At 38.7% G+C, this 26,305-nt stretch overlaps 1 protein-coding gene across 11 annotated transcripts in view; it reads right to left on the bottom strand.

The window, feature by feature from the left end:
* Pparg (peroxisome proliferator activated receptor gamma) overlaps positions 1–26,305 on the bottom strand; it is a 129,526-nt gene that overhangs the window by 90,138 nt on the left and 13,083 nt on the right. For all 11 annotated transcript variants that reach the window (XM_006505743.4, XM_006505737.4, XM_030255223.1 and 8 more), the window contains exon 2: positions 16,524–16,588. The gene's annotated coding sequence lies outside the window, so the exon portion shown is untranslated. The remainder of the gene's footprint in view (positions 1–16,523; positions 16,589–26,305) is intronic.

The raw sequence follows: 26,305 nt of genomic DNA, 5'->3' as shown, positions 1-26,305 counted from the left end.
TTTTCCTACCACACTGTGGACTCATTGTAGTAGCATAGCAACAAAGAATAATGGCGATTAGAGTTTGGTGTTGCTCTCCAACTTCCTTTCTCCATGCCTCTATCACCCTGTTTCCCTTTCCTCCAGGAGGCAGGCTCTGAGCTCCGGCCTTCTGTCTCCAAATGATGGCTGATGAAAACATCTACTTGTACTGTGCTGGGCAAGTTACCTAACCAAGTTACCTATTTTATTTTTTATTTATTTGTGTGTGTGTGTGTGTGTGTGTGTGTGTGTGTGTGTGTGTATGGCACATGTGAGCAATGCCCCCAGAGGCCAGAAGAGGGTGCTGGATTCCCTGAAGCTGGAATTACAGGTAGCTGTGTGCTCTCTCATGTGGGTGCTGGGAACCTAATCTGTGCCCTTTAGAAGAGCAGCAAGCACGTTTAACCACCGAGCTATCTCCAGCCCTAAAGACATGCTCTTAACTTGTGGGATTCAGCCTTTATAATGACTTGTCATGACACAAAGACATAGTATCTTTACATTCATGTGTGGATCTGCAAGAATCTGTGGGTCCCCATTTAAGACATCAATGGCCTCTTTAAGATCTAAAGTTTCAACGTTCTGAGAAAAATAGATGTTTATCTTCCACATTTCTTCCCAGTGAATCAGACCCACATGTGGGCTTGTGAAGGTAGATCTTAGAAAGAACACAAGCAATCCCACTGCACCAAGGAATGCATTTGAAGAGCAACAGGCTCTTGGGTAATGCTGTTAGGCAACAGCATGGAAGCACTCAGCTTTTGCATTGTGTTGACCAGTGGAGGCTGATGAAAACATCTACCTGCATTTAGAGGGCATGGGAGTTTTATCATCTGGAGAAGGATGAGAGAAAACAAACTTAAATGTGAAAGGGGAACAAGAGACAGCAAGGGAGAAACAAAGCAATTAAAAAGTGAGCAAGGACCTGAATGGATATTTTTCCAAAAAAAAAAAAAAAAGTATAAACAACCAATGATATGAGAAGACTCTCAAAGAGTCATAAGATTAAAAAAAAAAAAAAAAAAAAAGCAAAACCATGGTGGGATAACACTTCACATCTGACAAGATGGCTGTTATATTGCTGCAAAGAACATGGAAACTTAGAATCTGAATGTATTGCTGTTTGGAATGTAGATTGCTGAAATGGTAGTGGAAATCAGCTTGGCAGTTCTCGAAAAAGTAAACCATAAGCCAATTATGCCTGTTAAGTACAACAATTGAAAGACTGAGGCAAGAAGATAGCAAGTTCAAGGCAAGTGGCATAAACCAATAAACGTCCATGGAACCACCACATGTAAGTAGTTAGATATGGCCTGTTCCTCCCTAAAAGTTTATGTGTTGGAAGTCTGCTCCCCGGTGTTGTGATATTAAATGGTGGTGGGACTATATTAAGGTGAGAGATGGTGGCATACAGCTTTAGAAGTGACTGTGGCACTTCTCTTGGGACCCTGGTTAGTTTTCCCCAGAGTTTTGTTACACAAAAAGCAAGATTTGCCCTGCCTAGGCTTCTGTGCAGCCCCCGATACTCCCCTCAATCCCTGCCCAAACTCCTTGTATTGTGATATTACTATCTAAGGTCATTGCCAGAGCCCAGTCAAGGCCAGAACTATGCTCTGAAGTCTTTAGGGCTGCGAGCTAAAGTCTATTTTCTTTTCAAAGTATTCAATCTTGTCTATTTTGTTGCATCAATTAAAAATGGATTATTAATTCACCATGTAATTGAGTGGCTTTACTCCTAAGAATCTCAAAGGGATGAAAGCAGAAACTCCAACATACGTGTAAAAATAAAAAGTCATTGCAGAGTAATTCGCAAAGGAAAAGGTTAAACAACATAAATGTTCATGCAACAGATGTATGAATAAGATGTGATGCACACATAAAACAGTATTATTCAGACACAAAAAGGAATGGCAGTCTAATGCCTGCTATGACACGTGAATGAACCTTAAAGACATTGTGCAAAGAGAACAAACCGTGAGTAAAACCACAGATATTGTGTGATTCCTACTGATATGAAATAATTGGGATAGGCAAAATTTTAAAAGGTAGAAATCAGAAGAGAGATAGCCTCAAAGCTAGGAATGAGCAATGAGGGGTACAGAGCTTAGTATCCATGACAGAGAAGTTTTAGAAATATATATGAGACAGCCATGCAATACTGTAAATATCATTAATGCCCTTGAGTTTAGTTAAAATGATTTTTGTTTGATATATTTCTCTACAATAAGAAAGGAGAGATGAATAGCTTGTTTACTGACTGACCGTTTAGACTCTGAGTGAATCCTGATCTAAAAGAATCATAAAGTACTTAGGAATCAAGAGTGGGGTCAGGTGCAACTCCGTGGCAGAGCATGCATACTAGCACATGTTGGTCCATATCCAGCACCATAAACAGAAGAACTCACAGGGTAAGCACTGACTAACCACCTGCCACCTGCTGATCTGGCTAAGGATCAATGGTCCCAGAGTGAGTTCATCCCCGCAAAGCGGCCCACACCTTCATTCTGTGCTCAGGCAAGTCATGAATCATCCTTACAGGTAAATCTTGAGGGCTTCAAAACTACAAGTCGGAACATTCTGATCTCTGAGTATTTTTACCCCTCACTCGGGAAGGTGGCAGTAGAGACTGAATGACACTCAGAAGCAAGGGAGGACAAGTGACAGCAGGATTGCCTCACCGGCACACTCCAAGAGCAGTTCTTTTATTTTCCATTTTGCCATCATTCTTAGTTCAGTTTACTTGATTTGTTGGTTAGTGGAAAGGACACTGGTTCCAACTTTGATCTGGGATTGACACCTCAGTTGTGATAAGACTGTATGTCTGAAGGACTTGCCCACATCTAAGTCAACCACAGCACAGGACATTCACCATTATCTCCTCGCTGTAGAGAAGGGATGCTGCTCTCAACAGGGCTGGAAAAATCACCAGCCACATTCCTAATACTCTGTGGTCTTCCTTCTCTGTGGGTTCTGGCTCCTCACTTAAGAGTTCACATCTCTAGCTGCTGGACACCCCCCTCTCCTCCCTTGTACCTCTGAGGCTACTCGGTACTAAACTGAGTGGAAAAGGGGGAGGTGACCACTCACAGCAAGTATTCTGTTCTTACCACGTGCCCAGAGGCCATGTGCTAAAATTATCTAAATATAAACAAAATGCTGGTTTCCTGAGTAAAGTCTCATCTGCCAAGATTCCACTTAGATTGCTGATTTATAGGTGTACAGACTCCTAACACGGAAGGTCACCATGGCTCTCTGTCTTTGGGAGTCAAATGAACTACTGAAATGCCCTGGCCAGGGAGGAAGATGTAGCTTTGGTTAAAACAATGAGTTTCTGCCTCTTCTGCCAGTGGTTTTTGTTTTGTTTTGTTTTGTTTTGTTTTGTTTTGTTTTGTTTTGTTTTGTTTTTTTTCCCACTTCATCCCTCAAACTGCAAAGTAAGTTCTTCCAAGGTTATTTCTATGTATATATCACAGCAAATTGGCCACTCTTCTAAAATAATGTGGTAGTCCAGGCTGAAAAAGAAGCTAATATCTAAAACGGAACACAACATTGCCAATTACCAAGTACTTTTGCATGCTGGCCGCCTCTACCCACCTTCTCAGCAGCTCCCAATGAGCCTTCAGTTTGTAGCTGCCTGGCTGTCTTGCTTGGGGTTTTAGTTTCTACCCAAGAACCAAAGAGCCATTTATGAAAATCTGCATTTTTCTTTATACAAACAAATACTCTAAATTTCTACCTGGGGGAAAGGGAATTTCAGAGATAACCTGCCAAGCTTGAAACTCCATAATGAAAAAGAGACAAAGATGTCTTGAAATCACCAGATGGCTGGAGCTGGCCTGCTACATGTGAAATGTTTGACTCCACTCATTTCTGATCAGATAAAATAGAAAGAATCAGTGGCCTCTAATTGCAGCCATAACTTTCCCATTGTACAGAGCATAGAAGCTACAGGCTGGCTTGGCGCTGGAGTGGCCTGGAGAAGGTTATTCAGTATCACCGGGCTGCTGTAAATTCAGATGTACTTCCTCTAGTCTCAGTTCATCTTGGCAAAATATTTTCAATGTAAGTGCAATAAACTATATTGTCCAACTTTGTTTTTTTTTTTTTTTTCAATTCAGTCCACCCACATTTGGGGTTTGGTGGGTTGAAAGAATCCATAGGGAGTATAAGATATTACAGTGATGTTTGGAAACACTCGGCTAGCTGGAGGACAACTCAAATCATGGGGTTAGTGGGAAGCGTTACTAAATTTGAGGTGGCTTCTTGTGGTTTTAGTTTTTCTTAAACCAGCATCACTAGGTTTGTTAATACATAGATTTCTTGTTACTTAGAAAATCTTTCTATGACAATATACGTATAGCCCCTCCTTATAATAAAATCATACATGGAAAATTTTAAATTAACCAAAGGTGGAAAATACTAAGAATCAAATTAACGTTTAAGTTACTACAACAGGGCATTTTTGAAAACCTAATTTCCATTAAATTCAGTCAATTCCTGAGTTTATTTTCTTTTAAACAAAAGTTAACATAGCAGCCAAGTGAAAAACTCGATTAAAATCATGCAGAACCAGTTAGTCACACAAAGCAACTATGGAGATATGATTAACAAGCCCCTAAATTTTCAAGAAAGGGACTGAGAGGAGAGCAAAGAAGAAATAATACCATAAAGCCTATTCTTGGTGACATTTTACTTTGTAGTTCAGCTTTCATTCATCTAATAAATATTTACTGATTAGCTACTAAGTGTCATATGCTATAGTGTATGCTAAGCATAATGGAGACTATGTTGGTGGTTTTTTTTTTTTTTTGTCTTTCAAAAAACATTTCACAGTTAGCAAAATACAGACATTTACTGAGTAACTGTTTGCTTCATTGTTTTTAGTTTCTTTGAGACAAGGTTTCACTGTGTAACTCAGGCTAGTCAGGAATTCCCTGAGTAGCTCAGATCTTGACCTCTTAAGTGCTGAGATTATAGGTATGTGTGCTCCATCTAGCTTCTGAGTTGTATCTCAGGGGCTCATTGTCAACAATTTCTTCAACTGATACTGAAGACATGCAAACTGATACATCTACGTCTGACTTTCAACATGAAGGTCAGTCATATACCCTCACATATGTGTTGCTCTGGGCCTTTCTATCAGCTGTTGTATTTTCACTTAAGTTTCAATAAATCCAGAAGCATCTTCCTCCTCCAACACAACTCCATTCCCATTTCTTTTCACACCTCTATCCCTTATATCAGTCAAAAATTACAGGGCATCATGCTGTACACCTTTAATCCTGCACTCAGGCGGCAGAGGCAGGCAGATCTCTATGAATTCAAAGCCAGCCTGGTCTACATGATGACCTCTAGGCCACCCAGAGCTACATAGTGGGATCTTGTCTTTAAAAAAAAAAAAAAGTCATTTCAACCTTTTCTCATCTTCTTTCTGTGCATTCAATCACCACATGATGTCACTGATCCTGAGATATCTTTCACTGGTCCCTGCTAAGCACAGCTATGATCCTGTTACCTAATTTAATGGAATTTAATGGAAATTAGGTTTTCAAAAATGCCCTGTTGTAGTAACTTAAACGTTAATTTGATTCTTAGTATTTTCCACAGGACCCTATCCCAAGCTCTGATGCTCCCCACTGAATCCAGAATCAAGTCCAAATTCTTCCCTCTGGGTATACTGATACCTTAAAACTCTCCTTACCTTATCATTGAAATGTCTGACTTCTTCCGTACTGTGTATTCACATCTTTCTTGGAGGGTTTGTGGTTAACAAGCCCAGGTGGCAGGAGCTGAGCATCTTGGCTCTGCACGCATGCTTTCTCCTATGGATTTTACCACACTGTTCCCCAATCCTACACCAAGCTCTATTGCTTATTTCTCTTCCTTTCTAGGGACTGTCTCTAAAACAAAACCGTGAGCCAGGAATATATTATAATGCCATTCTGTCTAGCACATTACTGGATATGTAAAAGAAGTCCAAGGGGAAAATAGGAACAACAATAACAATAACTACAATCTAACTAGTTAACAGCAATCTGGCCCTAGCTTAGAAGCCTTGCTATAGAAAGCTGAGAGGTCAGAATTGGTCTGTGACCTGACTGTTCCTTACCCCTAGTTATAGAGACTGAAAGATACTGGAAAAGTATCTATGTGTACTTCTTGTGGACTTATTTTTAATATTTGCAACAACAAAAAGTCACAAAGAGTAAAAAACTGCAGCCTATTGGGCCAGGTGTGGTGGCAAATGCCTTCAACCTCAGCATTCCGGAGGGAGAGGCAGAGAGGCAGAGGGGCAGAGGGGCAGAGGGGCAGAGGGGCAGAGGGGCAGAGGGGCAGAGGGGCAGAGGGGCAGAGGGGCAGAGGGGCAGAGGGGCAGAGGGGCAGAGGGGCAGAGGGGCAGAGGGGCAGAGGGGCAGAGGGGCAGAGGGGCAGAGGGGCAATGAGTTTGAGACCAGCCTGATCTACTTAGTAAGTTCCATGCGAGTCAAGACAACATAGCAAGACCCTGTCTGAAAATAAAATAAAATAAAATAATCACAGATTAAATATAGGATAAATATATCTTAACAAACAGGGATGTTTTGAATTTCAGATTTTTTAATATTTGTATTTATATGCTGAGATATCTTGGATGACAGACTCAAGACTATGCCCAAAGTTCATTTATGCTTCATGTACCCTTTAGATCCATGGTCTGAAAGTAGTTTTATACAGTATCTATAGCATACATGTCTTTTAACAGCAACCTGTCACATGAGGTTAGGTGTGGAATTTTCTAATCGTATTATCATGTTAGCTCTCAAATTTTCAGATTAGGGATGGTTAATCACAGAATTTTAAATATAGCATGCTTTATATTCAGGTTAGTAATATAAAAATAAATTCTAAGGGCTGGCAAGATGGTTCAGTTGTTAAGTACTGCCGTGTTACCCATGAGACCTGAGCTGGGATCCCTAGCAGCAACATAAAAAGGCCAAGTGTGACAGTGACAGTGTATGCTTGTACTCCCAGCACTGGAGAGGTAGACACAGGATGATCCCTGGGACTCACTGGCTGGACAGCTTACCCTATTCAGTGAGTCCCAGGCCAACGAAAGATCTTGTCTCAAAAACAAGGTGCCCATGGTGAGAGGGCTCAGTGGGTAAAGGCACTCACCCACAAGCCTGGTGACCTGTCTAAGCTCCAGAACCACAAAAAGGTGGATGGAGAGAGCCAACTGCACAAAAGTGTCCTCTGACCTTCGTGGATGACTTCCTTATTATGAATATACTCACAATTACTCACAGTAATAATAAGTAAAAATTAACAACAACAAAAATGAATGGTTCCTGAATAAGGACACCTGAGGGTGACCTTTGACTTTCTCATTCATCTTTCACACACACACACACACACACACACACACACACACACTCACAAACACACACTTTTCCATGAAGACTGCTAATAATACTATGTTTATTTATTAGAAACAAAAATGTTTGAATAATTTAGTTTTAGTTGCATTATAATTTTATAACTGAAATATTTACTAGGAAATGTGTTAAGTACTAGATAGTCTGTGTTCTTTTTTTAAGGTATTTTACATTTCAAATGCTATCCCAAAAGTCCCCCATACCCTCCCCCCGCCCCACTCCCCTACCCACCCACTCCCACTTCTTGGCCCTGGTGTTCCCCTGTACTGAGGCATATGAAGTTTGCAAGACCAAGGAGCCTCTCTTCTCAATGATGGCCAACTAGGCCATCTTCTGATACATATGCAGCTAGAGACACAAGCTCTGGGTTACTGGTTAGTTCATATTGTTGTTCCACGAATAGGGTTGCAGACCCCTTTAGCTCCTTGGGTACTTTCTCTAGCTCCTCCATTGGGGGCCCTGTGTTCCATCCAATATCTGACTATGAGCATCACTTCTGTGTTTGCCAGGCACCGGCATAGCCTCATATGAGACAGCTATATCAGGGTCCTTTCTTAAGATGTGTACTATAGAAAAACTAACTTTTATACCAACAGTGACAGGATATAGTTGGTCCAGTCCAGTCAAGAACTTGATGCTGTTGAAAGTTTAGTGTCGGAACTATTGGTGGTAACCACATCACAGTACATGGAGAAGTTGGCTACAATGCTTATGACATTCCCTTTGATGGGGACAGAACATCACCTTGGAGTTTTAGAGAAGCACAGAAGGTGGCTCTGCAGTGAAGATGAAATGAGATGATGGACTGACTGTTCATTTGGGGATATATTTGCAATCAACTGGGTGAAAGGCAAGAAAGACTCCTTCCCCTCCACCCCCCTCCCAGTAGAATTTAGCACCCAGGAACAGAAGTATATGAAAGTATGTATTCTGAGATGCTTGCTATTGCTTTCATTCCAAGCCTGGAAGATAAAACGTGGGTTTACATAATAGTATGGCTTGGCATGATGATTGTAAAACTACCCCACATCTATGACTTAAGGAGAATTGTCACCTTAGTTTAGCACATACTAGTTGCCACTCTCCCAGGCTGATTGTTCTTCAGCAAGATGTGAATCTCAGGGCTGAGTGCTGTGTCAGGCTCAGGGACTCTCATTTGTAAAAGAGTACAAGGTGAGTGAATACAAGGCAGTTTACTCTGGCAATGTACAGTAGTGCCAAGACCTCCAACATCTCCCGTCTTTCCATGTTGGTGTGTAACAATAATTAGAATGAAAAATGAAGTTAATATTTTTTCCTGAGTAATGATTATTAAAGAGATACTGAAGAGTTTCATGAATTCTTTGAACTCCTATCATGCAGATAAATAGTTAAACAAATAAGTTGCTTGAGGGGGGGGTTAGGTTTATTTTGGTTTTGGTGCTTAGGGACTGGACCTCATGCATGCTAAGCATGGATTCTACCACTGAACAGCACATGTATCCCAAGTTCCTAAATAAACTGTGTGTGTTTCTTATTGTGTGGTATTATTTCACTATGAGGTCCAAGGTTGAAAGTCAAATGCAGATATATGTAAATAATCTTAACAAACATCTTGCTCTTGCCACAGATGAGTCCCAAAGGCAAGGCACCCAGATATAAGCCTATAAATTTTTAATTACTGCAAGTTTACTATCATTATGAAAGAAATAGATAAAAATATTTTAAAGAACAAGGCCCACAAAACCAAAAGGAGACAAAAGTGCTCGGCTTTAATTTGTAATACTTAAGGAGAGACTCAGGAATAAGAATGCATCTTCCTCTAAGTAAATAAATTTCTAAGAGTTTTTAAACAATATGTCTTCAGAAAAAAGGTATGTTCTAGAAAAGAATCCTTGTTGTAAACAGAATTCCTCTGAACTTGGGATAATGTGTCAACTTTCATGAAAATCCTACTGTTTTCAAGATTGGCTTGACTTATCAGTGTGTAGGAGGTTATGGTGTCAACAGTATAGAGTGAATTGACTTATTTCTGGTTTTATTTCTCTGGGGGTGGGAGGAGTGAAAGTCATGATTATGGTAATACTCTAAGAACAATCCGGTTATAGTTTCTAAGTTTTCCACAAATGTGTCCTTACTTGAGTCTCTAAATAAACACCTTCCTATTCAACAGATAAAGAAACTGAGGCCTGAAGTCTTTGAGAACTAGCCAATTTTCTGAAAAGACCATAGTTGTTGATTCCTCAGGCAATGCATTTTTCTGGAATTATATAGTAAGTTCTAGAGGTCAGTTAGTAAAAAGCTGAGTATAAGGCGTATCCATGGTACAAGGAAAGGCATTCTCACTGCATGTAATTACACTACTCCCCAGTAACAATCCTTATAGTTCCAGTGAAAGTAACCAAAACAGACCTTGTGGTTTATTAGTCATGCTAAATTTCTCTGGATATTTATTGTAGAAAACTAGCAAAACTAGATCTTGTCAATTGAATTTAAACCTCAGCAGTCACTTCTGGATACAGAAGTGCTTCATTTTTACCATGCTCTCTGGAAGAAATTCAATAACACATTGTTAATACTCGCCTCATACAAAATGATTTCAAAGCTCCATGGGAATTTAGATTTGCACAAGTTATTAGGATGTGACCTTTCCCTTAGATTTCTTATTTTAGGATCAAGTTAACATGGTATTTCCCCAGTGGGAGCTGTTGTACTTCCTTCGCAGATAAGCAATCACAAATTATAGTGAGTAAACTCAGGGAAATCTATATTATTGTGATGCAGATGAAAATGAAATCTTAAAAGGAGCCCACACAACATGTTCTTGGATTTGAAAGGAAAAAGTCATGTGGCTTGCTAACAAAAGAAAACAAAACTCATGCCATTATGGTATTTCCCCGAAATTTATTCCTAATTGTTTCTTGTCCTGGCTACTAAGCCTTGTGACTTTTAAGGTTTATTAAAGATGTTTACGTCACTTAATCTCCTCTGTCCTGCCAAGGAGTATAAAAGGTTAAAAACATCAAATAATTTAAATGATTTCAGATCATAAGAACCAGAGAACAAGGAGTTCATAAGCTTAAAGGAAAAAAATAACTAAAATAAAACGAGAGATGTCACTGCTGTTTCCCTTTAGTCCCATGGAATAACAGTAGCTCTTATATACAACTGTGTGTCATTTGGCAGGAACCAAAGGACAGGCATGCACATACATAATACTCATTTTTATTTTTTAAAGATAAATAAAATAAGGGACAGAGGATAGTGAAAAGACTTATCCCTTAAAAGAGTTAACAATAAAAGGGAATTTCATCCATAATCTATTTTTTCCTGTTCATTTTAATACATTTAAACTATAAATGTTTTTGTCTTAAAATTTCCTCATATCTTTTCTTAACCCTAAAATTATTCTTTCAAATACTAAACATAAATTGAAAATAGTTGATTCTTTAAGGTACCAGGATCCTATCCCCTTAAAATAGTTAATAATATTTTAAAAGATTTATTTATTTTTTATTTTATGTGTATACATGTTTTGCCTGTATGTATGTATGTATGTATGTATGTATGTATGTATGTATGTATGTGTACTGTGTGTGTGCCTAGTACCTAACAAGGCCAGAAGAGGGCATTGGATTCCCTGGAACAGGAGTTGGAGACTATGTAAGGTACCATGTGGGTGCTAGGAATTGAACTCTTAACCATTGAGCAATCTCTCCAGTCCCCAATAATACTTTTTTCATTGACAAAAAAAAATATTTTTGAGACATCATCTCCCTATGCTCAAGATGGCCTTGAACTTGAGATCTTACTGTCTCAGCCTGCTAAGTGCTAGGATTACAGACCTGTATTATCACATTTCACTAAAATAAATATAATTTCAAAGTTGGGTTGTATTCTACTTTGTTAGACCTACATTTTCGGAAGCTGCTATTCATCCTTCTTAGTCACAGTACATGGACTCAGTCATCAGCACATATATCAGTGCTATAATTTATTTAAGTTTGTACAGCCACAGGAAACAGTCTTTGCTATAAAGTAGACTATTGCTTTTATTGGTTGGTAGGGTTGTTTGTTTGACTCTAAGAATGGGGCCCCAGTGCTGTACCTACTAAGACAACACACTACTCTACCACTTCAGAAACATCTCCAAGCCTGACGTTTTTAAAAAAGAAAAACAATAAGAACAACAAAATCACTTGTGTTATATTATTCCTAAACACCTGGCAAGCTCTGTACTCCCCTCATTCTCCACTACCCCAAATCACAAGTTACGCAGGTAAATGCTAATTCATTTACACAAGCTGGTTATGGTGACACATGGGCCTGCAGTCCTAGTATTTATAAGGTGAAGAACAAAGAAAAGGGAAGTCATTTGAACTTTTTTGTTCATTTGTTACTAGAGTACCTTAACAAAGCAAGAACAATATAATTACTCAAGTACTTCCACTAACAAATTCTTAACTGAAGAAGACAACCTTGAAAATTAAATAAATAGGTGCCAGAACATATATGATATATAATAGCATAAGCAGTTATATCATCAAAAAAAAATCAAAACAAACACACAAACAAATTGGATAGCACTTAAAACCTGGCTTAGTAAATTAGGTAATGTCATTAAGGTCACTACAATGAAGAGTCTTGTTACCATGGCAATACATGGAAAGTCAGGCAGTGACTAGAGAAAATGGAAATGTTTGAGCAACTGTAAGACCAGTCAAGCAGGACGTGTAAGTGGATGCCTTATAAGAACTAGGAAAACTATGGGAGAAAAGTTTTTGTGTGATGGTGATAGTTTATTTTAAACATATTTTCACAGCCTTTTAAGAATAAAAGTGTTTTAGAAGGAACTGACAAGAGGAACAAAGGAGACAAATGAATGAATGTACATTGTATTTGTGTTTGAAAGCCCTGTGATGACACTCATTCTTGGGGGGCGGGGGGAGGTGGTACACAGGCCTGAAATTCCAGAACTTTGGTCGTGAGGCAAGAGGATTGCCACAAGTATAAAGACAGCTTGAACTATATAGTAAGTTCTAGACTTGTATAGAGTATATGGAATCATGTCTCACAAAACCCAAAAGAGCTAGAGATGTGGTTAATGGTACAGACATTTGCTGCTCTTCCAGAACACCTAAGTTCAGATCCCAGCACCCAAGCAGGCCACGGCTGTCAAGCTCCAGGGACCCAACAACTCTGGTTTCCACATGCATACCTAAATGTAATTAAAGTTAATAAAAATGAGTCTTAAAAAATACAAATGAGAAAAGAGAAGACTGTAAGTCTTTACTGCAACTCTGTGTAGACTTATGAGTCTGGAAAGCCCTGGGTCTAATCCCCAGGACAATCAAGTTAAGAAAAAGAAGAAAAAAATAAAACAAAACACACTCATTAGCTAAAATCCAAAGTAATTTGTTTTAGCTTTACATACTGTTGTGAACATACCAATTGTTCACTCTTAAGATTTCAATGTCATATATGATCTGTATTTCAACCCTGAGGTCAGCTAGGCAGAGCTGTGTACCAAGCCCCTATACTGCCTACATTGCATAAAGAAACCTATGAAGATTGCTTTGTCCTATTAGCAATTTACAGAACTGTAGTCTGCTCTACCCAGTATAACTAGAGTTAAATGGCTGTCATAAAATCCCTGGGACCGAACAAGTTCAGATATCTTTAATCAACAGACACTCTTTTCTTCCTTACCACCAGTTAACATATTTCTTACAGGGGCTTTTCTTCTTTGTTTAGATTCGTCTGCTTTAGTTGTAAATTAACCTACAAGCAACTCATTGGGTTTTTCTTTGAACTTCATAATTTATGGCACAGGGGCCATTTAAACCGTCAGCTAGCAAGTTATGTTCAGAAAATCATCCCTAGGTTTAAAAATGAAACCTTCCCAAGAGTAAAAGGCACCATAGCCTTTCCTGGAATGTGACTATTGAAGATGCCTATAATTTCCTTTTTCTATTATGGCAACAATACATAAATTTACCATGTTAACTATTTTCACTTGCTTTAAGTTACTTTAAAATGTCAGTTCAGTGGTGTTAAGTGGTGAGCAGCCATCGCCAGAACTTTTTCAGCTTGCAAATGCCAATTGTTCCCGGTTTACTTTCTTGCCTGACTCCTGGCCCCAGCCTCAGTAGTCCTTGCTCCACTTTCTATGAGTCTAACTGCTTTAGGTACATCTGCCATTCTTCCTCCCACCTAAAAACTATTAACTGATGTAGTTTACTAAGTTAGTTAAACATGCAAGCAAGTTAAGAAAAGAAAAATTCAGGTTCAAATTCCAAATACTTAGCATTTAATTCTCACGCCAAAATAACTGAATTCAGATCACTCCTTCTGATGCAAAACTGCATATTTGCCTCATTTTGAAGGGTTTGGCCTCTCTTTTTAAAGTCACTTCAGGTTTTCCTAAGGTAAAACAATTTTGAAAGCAAACTTAATGCTGCTCTTGGCTTCCTTTAAGCAGTTAAGCTCTCTTAGTGTTTCTTGTTCTCACTGCACTCCCTGACTTTCTGACTGATGTCTTTCCTCATCGTGCTACTCAAATATAAGATTCTAGGTAATAAAGATTGGGGACCAGGAGCACATGGATGAGATTAAAAAACAAACAAACAAACAAAAAAACACACAAAAAAGTTGCAATTCTTGTTTGAACATTCAAATCCTATTCTGCCTCCAGCTTCATTAAACAATTTGCTAAAAGTTCCCAGAGAGGTACTGATGTGTGCAGTTGGGATCTGTTTTCCTCCTACCCCCAGCTACGGGTGCTGAGTAGCACACACACCTCCTAGGCGGATATTCTAGCACTTGGCTGTCCTATATACCCCTGTGGAGTTCTCAGGGTTTTCTAAGAGGCTGCAAGTCACTGGCTGCTACCTGAAGTAGATTAAACAGAGACAGTTTGTAGAGAAAGGGGTGGAAATGTATAGAAAGGGAATGAAGGGGTGGGATGCATCTCAGTGGGGGAAATCCATTTAGCTTGCATTTAGCTGGAGTTAGCCCCTAGCACAAATAACAACCAGCCACTCTAGGGAAAGGGAAGGCACCTGCCTCATACCTCTGATCTGAGTACGAATTACCAGCAGAAACTCTATTCATATAAATCAGTGAAAACCAAAGGGAACAATTATTTGGCAATTTCCATGTGACTTTTTAAAGCTTCATACTTAATGGCTATGGATGTAACAGTGGTAGGATGCTCACCCAGAATTCGCAAGGCCCTGAGTTCAATTCCCCAAAACTGAAATAAATTAAATAAATAATAAATTAAACCACAACCAAAACATTTTATAGCTGGAAAATTATTTAACTTAAGGCTTACATAAAATATAAAAAGGCAACAGATCTCCATCTTGTGCATCTTTCCCCACAGTTCACAGATTCAAATCCTAGCACAATTATCAAAAATAATATACTGACACAAGAATATTCTCCCCTGTATTTGGATTTCTCCAGTTTCCTGCTAGTGTTAGTCCCTCATCAGTACCAGGATCTACCACATTCACTTGCCGAGTCTCCTTGCTTTCCTTTAGGTGGGCGATGGTTCCCAACTCTGCTTGTCTTTTATGCTTCTGAGGCTGTTGAAGCATGATGCTCAGGTATTTTTAAGCTGTCTCTTTTCAGGGTATACCTAATGCTTCCTCATAATTTAGCTGAGGTCATGGAGTTTTGGGAAGAATACCAAATATGCCCCTGTGTCCCTGTCAGGATACCTCACAGGGTAGACAGCTCACTGAGTCTTACTACTGTTGATACAGACCTTGGCTGCTTGGCTACGGTTGGTATTTGCCAGGACTCTGTACTATAAGTCTCTTCATTCCCATTTGTAATTAACACATGTTGGGAAAATACTCGGAAACTGTACAAATATTCTGTTTTTTCTTCCATTCTTACCCACCCACTAAGGCCAGTGCTCACTGGTGGATCCAGCCTGCAGCAACAGTTGGTATGGTTCTCTGACAACTTCATCTTGGCTTCACTCCTTCCTAAGTTCTTCTGTAAAGAAGAGTCATCACTCTCTCCACCTTCACTCACTCATTTCCCCTGGAATTATTCATACCGAACAGAACTCTTACATGTATTTCACGTGAAGAGCTATAATGCAGCCGCACAGTTTGTGTGTTTATTGCTCAGACTGTCTCAGCGTTGGCTGTTGGGCTCTCCTTTCCACCCTGGAACTCTCCTGGAGCTCACCCTGCCTGGCTTCTGGTACTGCACGGCTCTCCAGGCTTATGTTGAACTGCCTTTGTCTCAGCTTTGGAATCAGCCTCTTTACAAAGAGCTCAATTTTGTTTTGAGAGAAAATGGCATTTGCACACCACAGTTTGGTTTGCTACTGGGGAGGCTCTTATCTAGGTCCTCTCAGAAGACAGAACTAAAGAATATGCACTGACATACATGCTAATGCAGTCTGCATTAATTTGTGAATATATTTATCTTACAGGTTTTTTTAAATGCATTTGCAGGTTTCAAAAACATGGGTCATACTGTGACCTTCCGTGTCCTAAAACTTCAATAGTCCTAAAACTACATAAAGCTTCAGAGTAACTTATGTCTCCAGAGAAAAAGACACACTTAGGGACTGAAAACCACCTCAACACACTAGAATCAGGTTCTGAGAGAGGATGGATTTCACACAACTTTATTCATGGACCCTGAAGTCATACTCCATGTTAGTCAGTCCCAAGGAGGAACTACTATCATGTAGGTATCAGCAATTCTCCTTGAAAAGAACATGTTTGGTATATATGAACCTAATTCTGTTTGACTAGAGATTAGGGCTGTATAGCCTATGAGAACCAGACAAGATATATTTATCTAACTTCAGTCATAAGTATAAGAATCTGAAAGAATACACTTGGAGTCATTACTTGGGTATGAAAATAAGAAGGTTATTTTTAAAGATTTGTATTATAATGCAACTACTAGGCCATTTTCCTATCTTTGTTTTGTCTTAGACAAGTATGTTATTATGAACCCAACTAACTGGCAAATTATGTAGGAGAAAGTGTTGCAGCAGTTAAAAAAAATTAAAAATACAATTTTAATATAACTGATTAATTATATTAATATAATTTATTCTGATGTACATACCAGTAAAGGGTAGTCTTGTTTTTAAAAATGTCCTGAATATCAGTGGTTCACCGCTTCTTTCAAATCTGAATAATTAAAAAGAAAAATATTTTGAAAATTTGTTGATTTTCTAAATTCTCAGACATTCCAATCTGCCAAAATGCAAATATACACATTAATTTTCATCCCCAGTATTTGCTTTCCCTGAGCATATAAAACTTTATATTCTCTAGAAATAACCAATACACCATTAAACGACTCATCATGGATCACACAGTACCCAAAACTCTCATCAGAGTAGTTGCATAAAAGAAGCAGATAGCTGTTTGATCCACTTCTCTTGTTTTACCTGTAGGGTCACTGACATGATGCAAAACTCTATTATACCCATTTTTAGTATCAGGTTAATAATAATTATATCAGTATTCAGACTTATGAAAACCTAGATTTTTAAAGGGATTAGCAACCTCAAAAGATAGGGAGCTGAGAGATCTAGGTGTGGCGTACACATCAGAAGGCCTGCTATCCATATCCAGTCGGAGGGTGTCTGATGCCAGTTTGATGAGAGTTATACATTGTGAAGTTGATGTTTACTGAAATTTCAGTTCATCTGGAAGCTACATACTGGGAAATTCTAAGATATAGTAGAGCACGCAGCCTGATTGGGCATGGGAGACGCAGTACACAACAGACTAAGCAAACTTTTCAGAGGAAGGTCCAGGGAGCAGATTGTCTAAATAATGATTCACATCCTTGTCTCTTAAAAGAGCTCAGGGAGCCCAGAATAGGACATTCTGTAAAGACAAAACAGCATCCGGTGCCAAAAGCCTTTATCAGGAGGGCCAGAGAGCATGCAGACCCGACATTCTGCACAGTCTGACACACACAAAACTCCAACACTCGCTCTTTTGACTTCTTGGAACTGACAGGAACTGCTACATGGTGCATGGTGTAAAATGTTACATCATGAAGATGATCGGCTTTCTCATTCTGTTATTTCTAACATGAAAGAACATGAGCTACAGCCAGGGAGCTTTGCTTGTTGGTATCCCCCATCACTGTGCAATACTGCTGCTTGGAAATGGAGAGTTTTAAAGTCATCTCAGTACCAATAGTAAACTGTAGTTCTGTTCTCAGAACAGGACAGTCTCTACAGGAAGAGCTAATTTGTCAGCACTTTCTGCCTGTATGCTTTGGTTGTGACCTCCATCATAATGATTTACATAAACATTCAAAGTTGCTAGTCAACAGTGAAAGCAGCATCCACAGCCAAACCACTTACTACATCTTGCATGTTTAACATATGGGAAACTGCTTTATCTATAAGAGATCACCACTATGACTTTTAAAAAAAAGTCAGCTAATATTATTTCTGGAGGCAGGCAGAATTCCTAACATCATGCATACCCTATCCCACTCCCTGGATTCACTCAGACTGTTCTGTGTCTTCAAGGCATAGTCTACAGACACAAGATGTCCCAGGACAGAGACAGTCTGAGGATAGTGTATCTAGCTACTCATATTCTATGTTTATTTTATGTTCATTGGATGATCAATCTATTTACAATCTCTAAAACCCAGAGACACAAAGTTCACAGCAGGCCAGGTTATATTTGCCTACTTATTCAACTACTTTACATAAGAAGTCCTGAAATAGGACTTTCTACACATCACAGTAGATATTAACGCATTCCAAGAGCAACTTATCCAGATTAATTTGCCTGAAATGGAACAAACAGTGAAAATTGACCCAAGAGATGGGGATTGGGGTAAAAAAGGAAATCATTGAGAACTTATCTAGGAATTATATCCCCAAAGGTTTGCAAGTATAATGCAGTGATAGACCAGTTTCCTGCCACCAAAAAGACCTTGGGTTCAATGTCCATCATTGCTGAACAAAACAAAACAGCTCCCCAAAGGTAATTTTGTAAGAGTTCTTTTAAAATGCTGCAGAAAGAGATGTCTTATAAAAAAAAGAAAACCTATGACCAAATTAATTATTTAAGTATCATAATATTGATACAAAAATGTGACCCTTTTCCCTCCTCCACAAAAGAAAACATTTAAAAGAGGAGTGGGTGGGCTACTGAAATGGCTGAATGGGAAAGAGAGTTTTCTGGCAAGACTGATGGCCTGTGCTATCAGAATCCTATGGTGAAAAGAGAGAGCCAGATTCCACAAGTTGTCCTCTAACCTTTACCATGTGCATGTGCCACACACACACACACACACACACACACACACACACACACACACACACACACACACACAGAGAGAGAGAGAGAGAGAGAGAGAGAGAGAGAGAGAGAGAGATACACACACACACACATATTGAAAAATGTCAGTCCTACTTATTAATATCAAATTAAAACTATAAGTAAAACTAATTAATTAAATCATATGCTTGGAAAATAAACTACCGTGATCAAATTGAACTTATCTCAGAAAAGGAAAGGCAATTTAATGCCAAAATTTGATAAATACATATAAGGCATTAGAAAAAAATTTAAAACAAGCCATATGATTATTTCAGAACATACAAAAACAAGTACTCTACATAGTTCTACCTTTGGGCTTGGGTTGTAGCTTAGTGGTACAATACTTGCCTAGTATGCTCAAGGACCTGTTCTTGACATTTCTTTTTTAAACTAAGAAAGTTTAATAACAGCAGTCTGTCTTAAACTTACAACTAATATGGTCCTAATTGTGAAATATGACAGTGCATTTCCTGAGGTATAGTCTATAAATAACCAGTTCCTTTTCCAACAGAAAAGGTTTCGCTAGAAAATAAATGTGTGTGTGTGTGTGTGTAGTGTGTATTGCAGGTTTATAGAAGACATTAAGATGTAAATACTCTGCAAGCTTTACAATTCAATAATAACATCATAAACAGCAACTTCACTGAACACTGGATTCATCACTTGTCATTTTTCTGTTCCTCTGTACATTGTACTGGAGTGATGACACACATCTTTCTACCGAAACTAGTTACCGGCTGCTTCGTTAGACTTCTTGATTTCTGTTTTCCACTGGTGTGCTAAAAAATGCTTAATTAGTCCCCCTGACATGAAGAAAATGCTCTGGTTTCTGGACTTATGAGACAAGGATTTCAAGTTCCAAAGATGATGTCTCTGAGGTAGGATGTCCACCACAGACACACAACGAGACAACAAATCTCAGCAATGTAAGAGCTAGGAAATACACTTTTTTGTGTGTCTGTTGCTCTTGTATTTAAATATCCTGTCTGCTTATAAGTTCACATAATTGAATACTCACTAACCATCTCTAACAATTGTAAAACCCCGAGATTTTACCATTAAGGAGCTACAAGCTGATCTGAGTGGGCTCCTGCATACTACTGCCCTCTCCTGCCTTCCAGATACTTCTTAGTCTCTTACACCTGTTCTTTCTGAGATTTTCTACTATTGCCCTCTACAGGTTTATTGGCTTTCTTCTTTCTATTCTTGAATGTGGAATGTCTTCAGCCATAGCTCCTGACATGGGAAGATTGTGTGTGTGAGTGTCTGTGTGTGCGTGTGCATGCATGTTTGTATGAATGTGTGTGTGTGACCCTAGGAGTTCATGCATGAATTGCAAGCTGAGCTGTATCTTTTCTTAAAGGTATGGAGAGTGCTCTTATTTCATCATACAATGTCTATCACAGTCTACTGAGGAGAGGTAGGAAGTAGGCAAATATACACAAATTGGTAATTTTTATTCTAAACTAAAATGTAGTCATTCCTCCATGTCTGAGGATGTATCCAACTACACAGTAAAAATATATTAAAAAAAATACATTAACAGGAAGGTACTGTTGCTCAGCATGTAAAGTATTTGATGACTTGAATTCAGCCCTTGTAGTTCACGTAAAGGTAGAAAGAGAGACCAACTCTACAAGCCATCCTCTGAGCTCCACACTTCTGCTGTGGCATTTGTTGCCCAAACTCATGTATCATATGTAGCCACGATAATCACAAATAAATATTCTAAAAGTACTCTGGCTATACTGAGCATGTAACAACCTTGTCCTGTTATTAGTCCCCAAACAACACAGTACAACAATTTTTCTGGCATTTATGCTGTATTGGGTATAATAAGTCATCTGAAGGCAATTTGAAGCAAAATGGCTAGGTTATATGCAAACAATACATTTCATACAGATCTTGGAGCCAGCTCCTATGGATACAAACTCACTGAGCTTTTCCATGTCCTATCCCTCTGACCATGAAGGCTGATTCTATTAGAGTGGTAGCTCAACCAATGCCAGTTAAAAATCTTCCTTAGATTTTTATAGAAAACTTACAAAATGTACTATTTATCTGGCTGTTATATCCTCAGATAAGCAAATAAAATTATTTTATTTGTATTAAAGAGCAGAGGGGAAAGGGGGGGGGAGAGGCTTTTGCTTCTTCTTCTTTTTTTTTTTTTTTTTTTTTTTTTCTTTTCTTGAGACAGGGTTTCTCTGTGTGGCCCTGGCTGTCCTAGAATTCACTCTGTAGACCAGGCTGGTCTTCAATGCAGACATTCACCTGTCTCTGCCTCTGAGTACTGGGATTAAAGGCATACAACATCAATGCCAGGAAGAGAAAGCCTTTTTAAAAGTGGTTGGTTGTCTTGCCCCAGTGATTGCTTTTAATAAATAGTAGAACTTCTGAATAAACATCAAAGATTTAGTGATCTCATTTGCCTTGTCACAAACAGCACAAAGACACACTGTATTTTTAAATCACTGCCACACACTAAATTGATTTACCATGAAGAACAACTAGCCCACATAACATCTGAATGTGGATATACCTGTACACATCTAATTGTTACACAGGCATGGTAGTTGGGGGTGTGTGGCTATAGATATTTCATTCTCTGGTAACACAAATATTATAAAACTAGGCTCTTGTGCAGGAATTGGTGGCTGGTTAAAATTGCTTGGGTTCAAATGCTACTTTTCTTATTTAGCAGGTTAGGCTGTCTCTTTTTTTTTTCTTCACTGACCTGAATAATTCATGAAATATACAATATGCACCCACCTTCTTTTGAGACAGGGTCTCCTGTAGGTCAGATTAACCTTAAACTCACTGTGTAGCCCAGGGTAACCTTGGGTTTCTAGTTTTCCCAAGGACTAAGATATAGACATGTGCCACTATTCTTAATTTATGCAGTTCTGGGGATGGAACCCATGGTGTTCTGCATGCTAGACAAGTATTCTGTCAACTGAACTACATCCCATCCCAGTGTATAGCCTTAGAATTATATACAATATATGATTGTTGGAAGAATAAAATAAGATAGTGTATCAATGTGCTTAAACAGAGCCTGAAACAAAATTGCTGATCAATAAATACTAATACTAACTCTCAGTAACTAGCTTATCTTTTTGGTGCTTAAGTTACTTAAGAAAAAAGTCCTTAAGCAAGATGGTTAAGTGACTTCTTTTTTTTTTTTTTTTTTTTTTTTTTGAGACAGGGTTTCTCTGTATAGCCCTGGCTGTCCTGGAACTTACTTTGTAGACCAGGCTGGCCTCGAACTCAGAAATCCACCTGCCTCTGCCTCCCGAGTGCTGGGATTAAAGGCATGTGCCACCACACCTGACTGTTAAGTGACATTTTGGCTAAGGATTTAAGCTATGTAATAGACTAAGCATGACAATGAATGGTTAAACAAACAAACAAACCATGTTCTAAACAGGAAATCACAGACTTTCATTCATAAATAATTTACAAACTAAGTTGCCCTAATGAGTAATTTTACACGAGAAAGTTATGAGAGCTATTGAGGACTGGGGAATAGAATCAGACTGTGAGTGTGAAATAGTAAAGCAGCAGTTATCTACTAAGCATCTGCTATTTATTACTGGCACTCTACACAAGGAGCTACAGGATGAACATGACAGACTCTCTTGTGTAACTGCACATGTAAGGGAAGACACAACCAGAAATCAATGGCTTGAGAACAGCACAGATGCTATGTGGAAAAAGAAGTTAGAAATGAAAGTTGTTAGAGACAGTCGGGAGTTACCTCAACAAGCTACTGTACTTATAAGCATTTGCAGGTGTACTGGCTTGTTTTATGTCAACTTGACACAATCTAGAGTCATCAGAGAGGAAGGAGCCTCAAGTGAGAAAATGTCTCCATAAGATCCAACTATAAGGCATTTCTCAATTAGTGATCAGTGTAGGAGGGTCTAGCTCATGGTGGGTAGTACCTTCCCTAGGCTGGTGGTCCTAAGTTCTGTAAGAAAGGAGGTTGAGAAAGCCAGGGGAAGCAAGTTAGTAAGCAGTACCCCTCCATGGCCTCTGCATCAGTTCCTGCCTCCAGAATCCAGTCCTGTTTGAGCTCCTGTCCTGGCTTCCTTCAATGAACAGTGCTGTGGAAGTGTTAGCTAAATAAACCCTTTCTTCTCCAACTTGCTTTTTGGTCATGGTGTTTCATCACAGCAGTAGAAACTCTAAGACATCAGTTTAGGCATATTGATATCTTTCAGGTAGTTTGAGAATTAGTGATTTGACACTTAAAAATCCCATTTGGAAACCAATCAATGGAAACCACATTCTGTCAGAAAGAGCGGCAAGAATTTCAGAATAAAGGTATCCCAATTTTTATCTTTTGTTTAGTAGATTAAAAGCACACATTGCTTTCATGCAGTAGTCAGGGTATCGGCCAAGGGAAGGGCTAATAATAGGCACTGAGAAACTGAAGTGCAAAGGAAGAATCTTCAGAAGAGAAGTAGTTGTCAAACCCCAGAAAAGAAAATATAAGAAGTATCAGGAATGAAAAGCTCAGGGCAGGACAGAGGGACTAATAGCCAGAGCTACTGTAAGAAGTGAGAGGAAAAAAGAAGGAAGGAGGGAGGAGGGGAATAAGAGAGGGATACAAAGTAGAAAGAAAGGGAGAAAAGGAAGGAAGAAAAAGGGGCAGAAGGGAAGGCAACAGACAGGGAGAACAGGCCCAGAAGTCCTGGCCATTCAGTGGTAATAATGAGAATGTTCAGGTTAAGCTATTCACTTTGTACTTAACCACCAGAATTAGTTGTCACTGGCATTTTAAATATCACATAGAAATTAAATATGCCACCAAAACTATTTAACTTGAACTTTCACATTGGTAATTATACCTAAATATCACCTTAAGGAAAGTGCCTTAGCTTTTCTCAAAACCGGAACTCCCTACCACTATGCCCATTCAGACATGAATTTTTTACTTGAGATGTCTGATATACTGATATACATCATTTAATATAGCTGAATAATGTTCAATAAATATTTGAGTGCCTACTATCTATTAGGTAATATTCTAGGTACATGTCAAAAATTTTATATGCATTTTGGTGAAAAGCATAATCTGTTTTATTCATACATCATAAAGGGGGAGGGGTCAACTTTTAACAAGGTATTTTACTAGAGATGAAATGAAATTACTTTTTTTCTTCTTCAGATAACCTGTTATTTGTTATTAAAAGCACTAAAATAATCCCTTTGAAAAGAATGGCCCTCATCTGGGTTAAAACATCCCAGCATTTAAGACAATATACTAAAGATATCACTCTTACATATGAGTCTAAAAGTTATAATGCTATGAAATGCAACTAATCAGTACTAAGACTAGTTACTAGGTGTTGACAGAAACAGTTTGATGTTTATAATAACTAAGTCAAATAGGCTAAATAATAAAGCTATCTATTTTCATGCATCAAAATAGCATCCCACTCCAGCATGGAAAAGGGAGATAGGCACAAAGTCCTACCCTTAGCTAAGGACCTATTGAAGCTGGGAGAGGAAGGATCAGTTTCTTTTTAGAGTATGGTCCCTGGTAGGTCTACCAAGCTCCAGTAGGAGGCCACACATCCAAGAGGATATAGACAGTACAGACTGGACTTGATGTGTTAAAAAAAAAAAAAAAAGACACAGAGTTGGATGGGTAGCAAAGGAGAAGTGGCTCTGGGAAGAGCTAGGGAGTGAATATGATCAAAATTCATTGTATGAAATGCCCAAAGAACTGACTTTTTTTTTTAATGAAAAAAAAAGGCACCCTAAAGTTATCTTCAAATGGGTAATCACATAAGGTCTTATTCAATCATGACGTTACATCACAGGAGTAAAAAACAAATGATTTAAAGGTCAGCATCTTGACTTAGATTTACGTAACTCACTTCTGTAGAAATTTGCATTACTTGTGAAAAACATCACGTGAAAGAGGAACTTACTATAATTTTAAAATTGGAAATAAATGAACGGCTGAGAAAGCATTGGAAAATAATAGTTTCCTTAAAAAGAATTGGAGAACTACAGAGTGTGGGTGTGTGTGTCTCATTGGTATAGCATGTGCTTAGCTTATAGGAGGGCCTGGTTTCAGTTCCCAGCAACACACACACACACACACACACACACACACACACACACACACACACAATCTAATTGTGAAACTAAGTATAGAATACATTTTAAAAAATCTAATTTGCACATATATTTACATAAGCTTATTTACAAGTACTGATGAAAAAGCTAAAAATTTAGCTTATGCTAATGTTCCAAAGTAGCTAATTATGAAGGAAGTTTGTTCTACTAGCTTACTAGCACAGAAAGAAAACCTTGGCTCCTCAGGTTTAGGTGGGAACTTACAAGTTGCCTAGTTCATTTCTCCTCAGTAAGGGAAGCCATCTTAAAGACTCTTTTGGGCTCTAATGACAAAGCATTTTCTGCCCTTGTGGCAGCCTTTGCCACTGCTGGACAGCTATAGATATTACAATTCTTTACTTACACTGAGCTAAACTATGACTCTCTTTAATATCTGGCTACCATTTGATAAATAAAGGCTACGTGACAGTTCCATAAAGAAAGGGGCTAGCTCTGCCTTGCTTGCTATTATAGCTCTGTGTCCTATATATAAAGTGATATACAGAGAGGGTACCCTAAAATCTATGGCAAGTCCCAGAATAGTTTTTTCTTCAAGACAGTATGCCCTAATTTGAGGTAAAGGGCATTTTCTCTGCAGTATACTATATCTACGTTTATGAAAGGTCAAATCATACGCTTGAATTCTATGACAACGTCACCTCAAAGCTCTCCTCCCCTTGATCCAGGTCAGTGTGTATTGGTGTGTAGACTTTGACTTTGCCTGAGACCTCAGTGGGGTTTTGCCTTCATTCCTACAGATGTGCCACACATTATGTCCAGTTTTCCTAACAGCTTCCTGGTGGCTTTCTCTGCACGCAGCTGCCAGGTTAATCTTCTGACTATATCATCTCTAACTTCTTAAGATCTGGAATCTCCTCACTGCTAAGACAAAGCCCATTCTCCTGCATCTGCATTCCAGACCTTTATCATCAGTCTGAAATCTAAATTTCCATCCCTGTTTCTGACTGTCCATTCTCTGGTGCTGTATTCTCTGTCTCCAGTTGGTTCATGCGGAGGCCCCTGGGGCCGTGTTTAGTCACGATTCCAGACTTGATTTTCTTACACTGGAGAGTCTTTTCTTTTGCTCTTTGACTATCTCAAATCATGAACACTAATTTTTGAAGAAACATAAAATTATCCATTTCAGGGTATATGATACTATTAATACATGTAATATTGTTATATATCATATAATACTATATAATGTCTAGTATATACTTTTATATTTTGTTTTCAGTCAATACATAATGGTTGTATACAGTGTAGGGTACAGAGTAATATTTCCAATACATGTATACAATGTGCAGTGGTCAGACCAGAACATTGGAAAAGCCGTGCAGTCAGGGATGGATGGCCTCGTAGCTTGGCAGTCAGCTGCTTGCCTAGCAAAGGCCTGGGTCTGGGTTTGAGTTT

Source organism: Mus musculus, chromosome 6, assembly GCF_000001635.26.
Source record: "Mus musculus strain C57BL/6J chromosome 6, GRCm38.p6 C57BL/6J".
Classification (NCBI taxonomy): domain Eukaryota; kingdom Metazoa; phylum Chordata; class Mammalia; order Rodentia; family Muridae; genus Mus; species Mus musculus.
The sequence above is the reverse complement of the archived record's forward strand: the minus strand, read 5'-3'. Positions and strand labels throughout refer to the sequence as shown.